Here is a 9,042-nt window from a genome sequence, read left to right as displayed (position 1 = left end):
CTGCATCCCTGTTCAGCATGGAAGAAGCCAGAGCGGTAGGTGTCCCTATTCCCTATTGGCAATTTGGGTAACCCATTCAGGGGATGGTGTGATAAGAATAGGAGGTAGGAATTGGATAGGCAGTTAGGGTAAAAAGACCCCAAAGAAATGTAGCCAGTTTCTTGGCCAAAAGTCAAAATGTCCTTGGGCCTGTTAGCAATATATTCTGTTCCAACGCCAAAAATGTAAAAAATACTTGGGAGTTTGTACCTAATCCTTAAAAAAGATTTTAGGGTCACCTCTTCAGAGGGGGGAATGTTGGAGGGGAGGGAGTGGGCATGGATTTTATCAAAACACCTTATATGCATGTATGAAATTCTTAATAAAGTTTTTGTAAAAGTTAAAAAAAAAAAGGTATCTTTATATTGTTACTTTTAAAAGTCCCAATTCACAGGGGCTGGAGAGATGGCTCGGTGGTTAAGAGCACTGGCTGCTCTTGCAGAGGATCTGGGTTTGATTTCCAGCATCCACATGGTGGCTGACAACCATCCATAACTTCAGTTCCAGGGGATCCAACACCCTCTTCTGACCTCCAAAGGCACTGCATGACACAGGTGCATTTACATACATGCAGGAAATACATTCATACACATAAAATAATTTCCAGGGGGTGGAGAAATGGCTCAGCAGTTGAGAGCACTGACTGCTCTTGTAGAGGACCCGGGTTAATTCCCAGCATCCACATGGCAGCTAGGAACCATCCTTAACTCCAGTTCCAGGGGAATCTGAAGCCCTCTTCTGACCTCTGCAGCATTGCATGACACAGGCGCACTCACATATACACAGGCAATACACTCATACACATAAAATAAAAATAATTAAAAGATTTTTTAATAATAATTTCCAAAAACCGTATCCAGACTTTGTACTCATTTGCCTTCTGTTTTGTTTAGGGGTATGAAATGAGAAATATAAACTGTTCCTCTACCTCAGTTTTTAGTTTGGCATGCCAGACTAAACAAGAAGCCTCCAGGCTAAATGCTTAATGAAGGGATCTTCCTTCAAATGAAGAGGGGCATGATGGTTAGTGTTAATGGTCAGCTTGACAATCTAGGATCACTGGGAGATGGTCCCTTGGGCATGCCTGTCAGGGATTATCTTGATTGCATAAGTGAGGTAGAAGACCCCACCCAGTCTGGATCCAGGACTGTAGAAAATTTGTGAAAGCGTGCTGAGCACAAGCTTGCATGCGTTCATGGCTCTCTGGTTTTGAGTGTGGATGTAGTGCGACTTCAAGTTTATGCTGCCTTGACCTCCCTTCAGTGACAGACTAACTTGGAACTGTGAACCAAATCAACCCTTTCTCCTTCAAGTTGTTTTTGTCTGGGTATTTCATCACAGGAACGGACAAGAAACTAAGACAGGAACGGCATACAAATTCCAAGAGCAAAAATACTCCCCATCATCTTTTGATTACAAAATAAATCAAGGGAACCAAACAAGCTCTAAAAGCATTATTAGCACTCAGGTACCTACCACCAAGTTCGAGTACCTTAATCTGTTACAATTGCTTACTATGGCTTTAAAAAAGAAAACAAATTGATTTCCTTTTTACTCAAAATACATAAAGTGGAGCAGAATAGCACTAAGCCCTAAAACTATGCAAATGCACACTTTCACTCTGCTGCACAGGAGGTGAACACAGGATAAAGCACAACTGGAGTGTGTATCTGTGGCAAACCAAACTTCCCAGTCTCTTCTTTGCTACTATCAACTGATTTCCTATTTAACTAGCTGCTGGACGTGTGTGAAGGAGCTGCTGAGGTTTAAAGCTGGCAAACTTCTAAAGTACCTCTCAGTATCTGTTAGAGCTGGCCTACCACATGTTTAGCAATGAACATCAGACACTTGACAGTTTGGTTTCAAGTTCAAGGCAGAGGTTACAAACTCAAATGTCTACACTAGCAAGGTTGGCGTGTGAAGAAGGTGCTACTGGACTATGGGCAGTGCTGAGAACAGCCGTGAGCTTCAAGGAGGCAATGCTTGTGAAATGGTGATGTTTTTCTTTAACTTGTGCTCTTTCTTCCTCATCACTAGGGGACATGAGTCTTGGTTTGGGAATCTATGCTCACTGGGTTTCACTCCATAGAAGCATCTCCAGTTACAACCTGCCCTTCCAAACCTAGGCTGCATTTAAACACAGTGCATATAAAGGACAGCTCAGCTCTTTACTGTTTGAGATTGGCCTTGAGTCAGCAGTAGTCACCTCAACCTATGAACTAGCTTACTAAGAATATTTTCTCATCCCCAAATTAAAAGCCATCCTTTTAAAACCTTGAGTTTTGTATTTATTTCGGTATAAAGCCTACCACCCTACAGTTTGTTCTTAAGGCTACCCTTTCAGCCCTTAGCAAGAATTACTGACCCCTGTGTTAGGCACTAATTTCAATCAGTAATTTATTATAAAAGAAGACTACAGCCAGGCGCAGTGACACATGGGAGGCAGAGGCAGGTCGATCTCTGTGAGACTGAGGCCAGCCTAGTCTACATAGAGTTCTGGCCAGTTGGGGCTACAGGGAGACCCTGTCTCAAAAACAAAGAAATCAAATCGCTACACATGTTATTGAGTTATCATTTCCAAGAGTTTACTTTTAAAAGTATGTTCCGGCTTGAAGAAAAAGTTTACTAAACAAACATATCTTTTACACAACCACCTTGTCTTCCCTTTCCTGTTTCCTCAGTTTTTCCTTCGAGATTTTTTTTTTTTTAATTTATGGGGTGTGTGTGTGTGTGTGTGTGTGTACATGTGCACACACGCGTGCATGCACATGTGCGCACATATGCATGGGTGTGGAGGCCAGAGTTCATGATCGTGTATCTTCCTCTACCAAGTTTCATCTTATTTTCTTGAGACAGTGCTTCTCAGTGAAACCTGGAGCTCAGGGATTAGGCAGGACTAACTGGCTTGCAAGCCCCAGGAATCCTCCTGTCTCTACCTCCCCAGTGCTAGGATTACAGGCATGCAACACCACACCTGGCTTTTTTACAGAGATGCTAGGAATCCAGACTCAGGACCTCATGCTTGAGTGGTTAAGACTGAGCCACCTCCCCAGCCCTAGGCATAACTTTCCTAGTCTCCTGACTCCTGACGTGTGCCTTGTCTACTCTACTGAAATGATTTCTCAAAAGACTCTGATTAGTCACATCTGAGTGGAGTCAGTTCTCTCTCAGGACCCACGCTGTCTGACTCCTCTGGAGCTCATTACTTCCATCACAGAGAAACCTGTTAAGATTTGATGCTGCATTTCCTACAGCTCTCCTACTTTATACCTTGTCTCTGGTCTTCGTTTAGCTTACCCCCACCTATGATATGATGATGATGATGATGATGATGATGATGATGATAACCTTAAGCACAGCAGCTAATATTCACAAATGCTTGTCAGGGACCTAGAAATGCTTGAACCTTCAACCACTACTCCACTATTGCATTCCATGACTACTTGGTGGACTGGGGCTTTTAAAAGCAACCACTATTCCATTCCATCCCACTTTAGCCCCATTTCACAGATGCAGAAACTAAGAGGAGGTTAACTCATCCAAGGTAACATAGGTTGTAAATGACAGAGTTGCAATTCAGTCTTAGCCAAGCTGGCCCCCAAAGCCCTTCAAACCACTCTTCCATGCTGCCACACTGGAAACCAAGATTCTCATCTTTGACCTTGGAACCCCAATTTTTCTCACTATTTTAATCACATTAAAATGAATGACTGAAAGTTCCAATACTCAGCCTTCCCAGTCCAATTCATTCTTCAAATATGCACTGAAGCCCCATTTGGGCACAGCACAATGGTGGACCTGGGAGGAATACAAAATCCAACATTGTTCATGTCTTTAAGACAGCAGTGAGGACAAGTGACTGGTGTGTGCGTGTGTGAGAGAGAGAGCATGCACATGTCAGTAGAAGTGAAAATAATTCACACCCTCAGAACTTCTTCATTCATAAAAAGGTATGAAGGGACATAGCATTACTTAAGCTAGATTTTGGAAGATGTATAGATGTAGGTTTTTATGAAAAAGGAATGGAATTCTAGCCTATGGTAACAATCAGGAACAGGTGCACATAGAGAACAGAAAGCCCATTCAAACAGGCTGGAGTTACAAGCAGTGACTATCCATCCTGATTTGCCTAAAACAGTATTGCCTTATCCTTGCTTCCTTCCCCAACATAATTATTACTAAGGCTCCTTTCACACCTAAGTGTTCCATTGGAAAATTATATGGTCTCCCTAAGTGCAGGGTATAATCAGGAAGTAGGAGGAAACTAGTCTAGAAAGATAAAACTGCATAGTGGCCCAAGGAAGACCTGTGCCAAAGAATTCAGACTCTTTTATAAACACTGAGACATCATTAAAGGTTTAATAGCATGTATTATAAGAGGATCAGGCAGCATTTACACTCACAGAGAGGTACAAATATTAGCTGTAAGGGTTTTGCAATAATTCTGGAAACTTAATGATGACCTGGATCATGAAAGTGGCTGTTAAGAGATGATGAAGGAGATAAATGGAAAGACACTATAACTTGGCCAAGACGTTGGCAACATTGTAAAATAAACACATAGCGAATATTTTTGGCTTTATAGATCATATGACCTCTGTCATAAGTATATTCAACTGAATAATTCTGTCTCTGTGGCTGAAAGTATCGGTATGTATAATGTAAGTGAAAAAATGAGCTTGTGTTCCAATAAAACTTTATGATGATCCTGAAATTAGAATTTCATATAAATTTAATGTACATGAAATATTGTTATTATTAGATTAATTTCAACAACTTAAAATGGAAAATGAAACATTAATAGCACATGGGCCACACAAAGGTAGTTGGTAGGCCAGAAGCCAGCATTAGGTATGCTGATCCCTGCCTAGCTAGAGCCTGTACTCAGACCTACTAATCACATCAGTGATTCTGTCCTTAACTAAGAATCCTGTCATAGGATAGTCCCAGTATTATAAAATCACCAGTTTTAATTCTTGGCAAGAACTTCAAAGTACCTTGGGAAATGGAACCCTATTTGAGATAGGTCGACTGAGAAAAAGTGATTCATCTTGTCAATCTTCAAAATATGCCCTCATTTAGATATGTTTACTTTGCGACAGCTTCATAAATTATGTTGCAGTGTTTTACACTAAAAGTGAATGTACAATTGTTCAGAAGCAATTGCTTTAGCAATAAAGAAACAGGTGATTCAAAGGACATGCTTTGCAGGTTATGTACGACTTTCATTATATTATACATAGAACATCCATGTAGATTATAAAACCAAATACCTTTTTCTATAAACGCCACCATGAAACTATGCCTTGAAATTAGCATTCACTTGGCAAGGCAGGAACAGAGAGGGTTGATAGGTGAGTGATGTACATGCAAAATGTATTTACTGAGGCTCCTTCTCTATTTTAGAATCTTAAGTACTTGCAACACATGCAGCATGACCGTCTTGCTACTGCTTTCTACTTCTGTCCAGTATTCAACCACATACACTCACATGCTCCTTCCCCATTCTGTTTTTCAAATTAACATTCCTTGGACTTTGCTTCTTCCCTTCCTTAAATGTGTGAAACGTAATGTACATCTGACTCTAGTATTAAAGTCATAAAAAGATGGGCAAACTGCAGTGTAAAGTCAAGCCTAAAACTTAAGTTTTTCTTCCATTTCCAAAAAACAGCATGAAATTTAAACAATAACACAATGTCAAGTAATAAAATATGGACGTGGAACTAGAATTACTACAATCCAAAGCTTACCTTTAATAATTAAATATTCAGTTACCACATCGGGTTACTCAGAGGTTTTCCTTAGTCTAAATCCTCACTGCACAGCTTTGAGCAACATTTAACTCCCACTGCACGAGGAATCTAACTTTACAGGAGATGAGCTGGTGATGTTTGAGGGCAGAGAGAAAGGTTAATAATACCTCTAATAAATTTAAAGGGAACACTTCTCAAGGGAAATGAAATCTGGTACTTAATTCCTTAGAGTTTCAGGTATCTTAACAAAATATGCCTTCTCCAAATCAAGTTCAAAATTAAAAAATCAAACCTGCATCTAAAGATACTTAGTATTCTGTTGTCTATCTCTTTCCCTAAAGGTTTACACGGTCACTTTTCCATTTGTATCTGCAGTTCTAGAACATCCATTTATCAAGAGACACTATCACTCATGGGTGTTTTTCAGGCACTAAAACCCTCTCATTCTCTAATCTTCCAACTACTAACATCCCCTATTACTACCTGTTGCAAGGGCAGCAAACAATAGCAGGTAGAGTACTATTCACAGAGAAGAGACACACAGGTATAGTTCTGAGCATTGACTTTGTCTGGGCCTTGCTGCTTGTTCCAGCCTACTTGGTATCACCACTCTGCACAACACCTACTAAAGAGTCTTCTAGCTCTGGCTACTTCCCGGGTGGTAGATTTGTCAACACAAACTGTATCTACCAAACCCTAAGAGTTCAAAGTCAAAAAACCTGGGCAGAAGTCCAGATCTGTGGCTTATTGACAGTCTAGTCATGAATACATTAAATTCTTTGAAGCTTAGGTTCCATGTCCGTAAGGATAAGAGTAACAAAACCATTATTCTCTTAGGGACTCTTAGGAATATTAAATGAATTATGGTAGAGACTACCAAACAATGAGAGGTAGAATGAAATAGGCTTTAATTAACCTATGAAGAGTGGCCTAGATCTCAGGCCCATCAAAGTGACCCTGACTGACTAGTGAATATTAGCAAAACCTGGGAATAAAGTAAAGTGGGAAGAAAGGCTAGAGAGGAGAAATTTAAATAGCAGAAAGAAACTGCAATCAATGTGGGTGAAAGGGGGCCGAGTACAGGATACCGTCCTAGAAGCATACAAGTACTGTTATGTTCTGTAATCCAAATTTGCTAATAAAGTGCTCAGTGAAGTATTTTTATCACTATATCTTTTATTACATGCATGTGTGTGAATCACCATATTTTTAAGTAAAAGGGTTTTGTTATTAATATTTTTTGAGCCAGAGTCTCACTATGTAGCCCAGGCTGACTTCAAATTTGCAGCAATCCTCCTGCCTCGGCCTGTGAGTCCTAGGATTATAGGAGTGTGTCATCATGTTCAGATGTTATTAATGCTTTTTGTTCTGTTTCTCTATATAAACATCTCCTCACATTTTATTTCAACTCCAAGAATGTTCAAGAAGCTATTAAGTGCAAACATTCTGTTCCCCAGGCACCAGACACACAAAGATGAATTTACCCATGAATTTAGATGTATCAATCACTACTTCAAGTTGAACAGCCCTATTAATCTCAACCAATCATAGAAGATAAAGAGGGAGACAAAATAATTCACCCAAACACTAAAAGTGATTACCTCAGAGTGATGAGATTAAGAATGATATTTTCTGCTACATTATATTCTATATGCTCCAACTTTTTTTTTAAACCATGATCTGCTTGGTTTAATTCAGTTTAAACTGGGGGCATAAAAGAACATGTCCTTTAAGCTGGGAACTTTTATACAGGCGATAGAGTTTATTGCAACGAGATTCTGCCTGTGGACTTGTAGGGGAAATTAATCATCTTTTAAGTAGATGTTAATAAGGACACAGCCTCAGAAATAATCTAACGCAACTTCTGCTTTTTTTAAAGGTATGAAAATTAAAGAGTCAGAGTTGAAATCATTTGTTTAAGATCTCACAAACAGTAACGGTTTCAGGACAAAAATGAAAGTGTTATGGCTTCTAGTTCATCATCTGTTCACTATAGCATTTGAATTACACTTTAAAAATCCATCACCATCCTGGGAGCATCTACAGTGTGTGAGGTGCTACAGCAATATGAAGATGGGTACAATCTAGTCTCTGGACTCAGGAGAGAGTTTTAAAATAAAAAAAACAAACTGAAATGAGTCTTCTTTTATTATAGAAATCTTTAGTAACTACTGGTGAAATATAATATTTAGTTTTTAAAATTTCCCTTCTGAAGGGATCCACATTCAGTTAGTTAACATTCAAGGACCAGTCATGAGCTATAAATCCTAACTTGGAAGGGAAGGAGGGGAATGAAAGCTGGCAATCAATTATCCTTCAAAGTCTAATTGTGAACTTAATTACAATCAGGCATTTCTTTTGACCTCCTGTAGTGCAAACTCAGCTCCTATCCCTTAGAACACAGGGAATTAGACTTTTTTCTGTCTGTTTTTAATTTTCCTCTGAACCTGCGATTTGAGCCCTGAGCCCTCCTTTTCCTTCATGGCATTCAAGTGCTCTTCTATTAAACACTTTGAGGGCCAGGTCTGACATCACCCTTGGTAACAGCGCAGAGCAGCTTCCTACCCGGGATCTACCAGCTATTACTTTGCTGCACCTCACCGCACCTGACATGTCCTGCAGGGAGAGTTCAACCTCCCCCTGAACTTCGTATCCTTACCTTGGGACAGCATCGCTACTCAGGTCTCCCCTTCCGGAGACAGAACTGGCCGTCGGCGGTGCATTCTGGGACACGGGCCGTGGAGACGGACTTGGGGACCCATGGGGATCCCCGCTCCAGGGGGTGGAGCGGGCATCGGATCCCCACCAAATCCTACAGCCGGCGGGGGAAGCTAGGAACTGGCCCTAAGATAAAACGCCGCGTCATTTAAAGCAGGGAAACTGCCAACTATCACATTCTACAACAGAACCACTCACCTGCAGGGACCCCAGCAGCAGCAGTCGCTCCCCAGAGCCACTAGATAGCCCGTGCCTTGGAGGATTCATAGCTGCTGCCGGCATCTACGCTCTTTTCTAGCCCCAAGCCAGAAAGGGCAGGTCCTGGGGCGCTGTGTATTGGAGGACCGAGCTGTCACTCATCCGCGGTCCCGCCTGACCTACCGCTACCAGCCGAGGTCCTTTCCGTTTCGCAAAACCCTGGGGTAAGAAGCGAGGCTTTGATTGGCTTACCGAGGAGACGAACCTATGGCTGGACCAATAAAACGATAGCGTCGGAGCTGGGGGGCGGGCTTTGGCCTAGGGAGCTCGAGAA

The 9,042-nt window shown here is 41.1% G+C and overlaps 1 protein-coding gene across 2 annotated transcripts in view; it reads right to left on the bottom strand.

Moving 5' to 3' along the window:
• Bpgm (bisphosphoglycerate mutase) overlaps positions 1-8,836 on the bottom strand; it is a 38,485-nt gene extending 29,649 nt beyond the window's left edge. Inside the window, exon 1 of one of the 2 annotated variants that reach the window (XM_008823445.2) lies at positions 8,709-8,836. The gene's annotated coding sequence lies outside the window, so the exon portion shown is untranslated. Of the gene's footprint in view, positions 1-8,451; positions 8,644-8,708 lie in introns of those variants that run through there. The other variant, XM_008823446.2, reaches the window with a different exon arrangement.
• Positions 8,837-9,042: the final 206 nt, after the last annotated feature.

This window comes from Nannospalax galili, unplaced genomic scaffold (assembly GCF_000622305.1).
Source record: "Nannospalax galili isolate Female #2095 unplaced genomic scaffold, S.galili_v1.0 scaffold307, whole genome shotgun sequence".
NCBI lineage: Eukaryota > Metazoa > Chordata > Mammalia > Rodentia > Spalacidae > Nannospalax > Nannospalax galili.
This window is presented reverse-complemented; position numbering and strand designations above follow the sequence as displayed.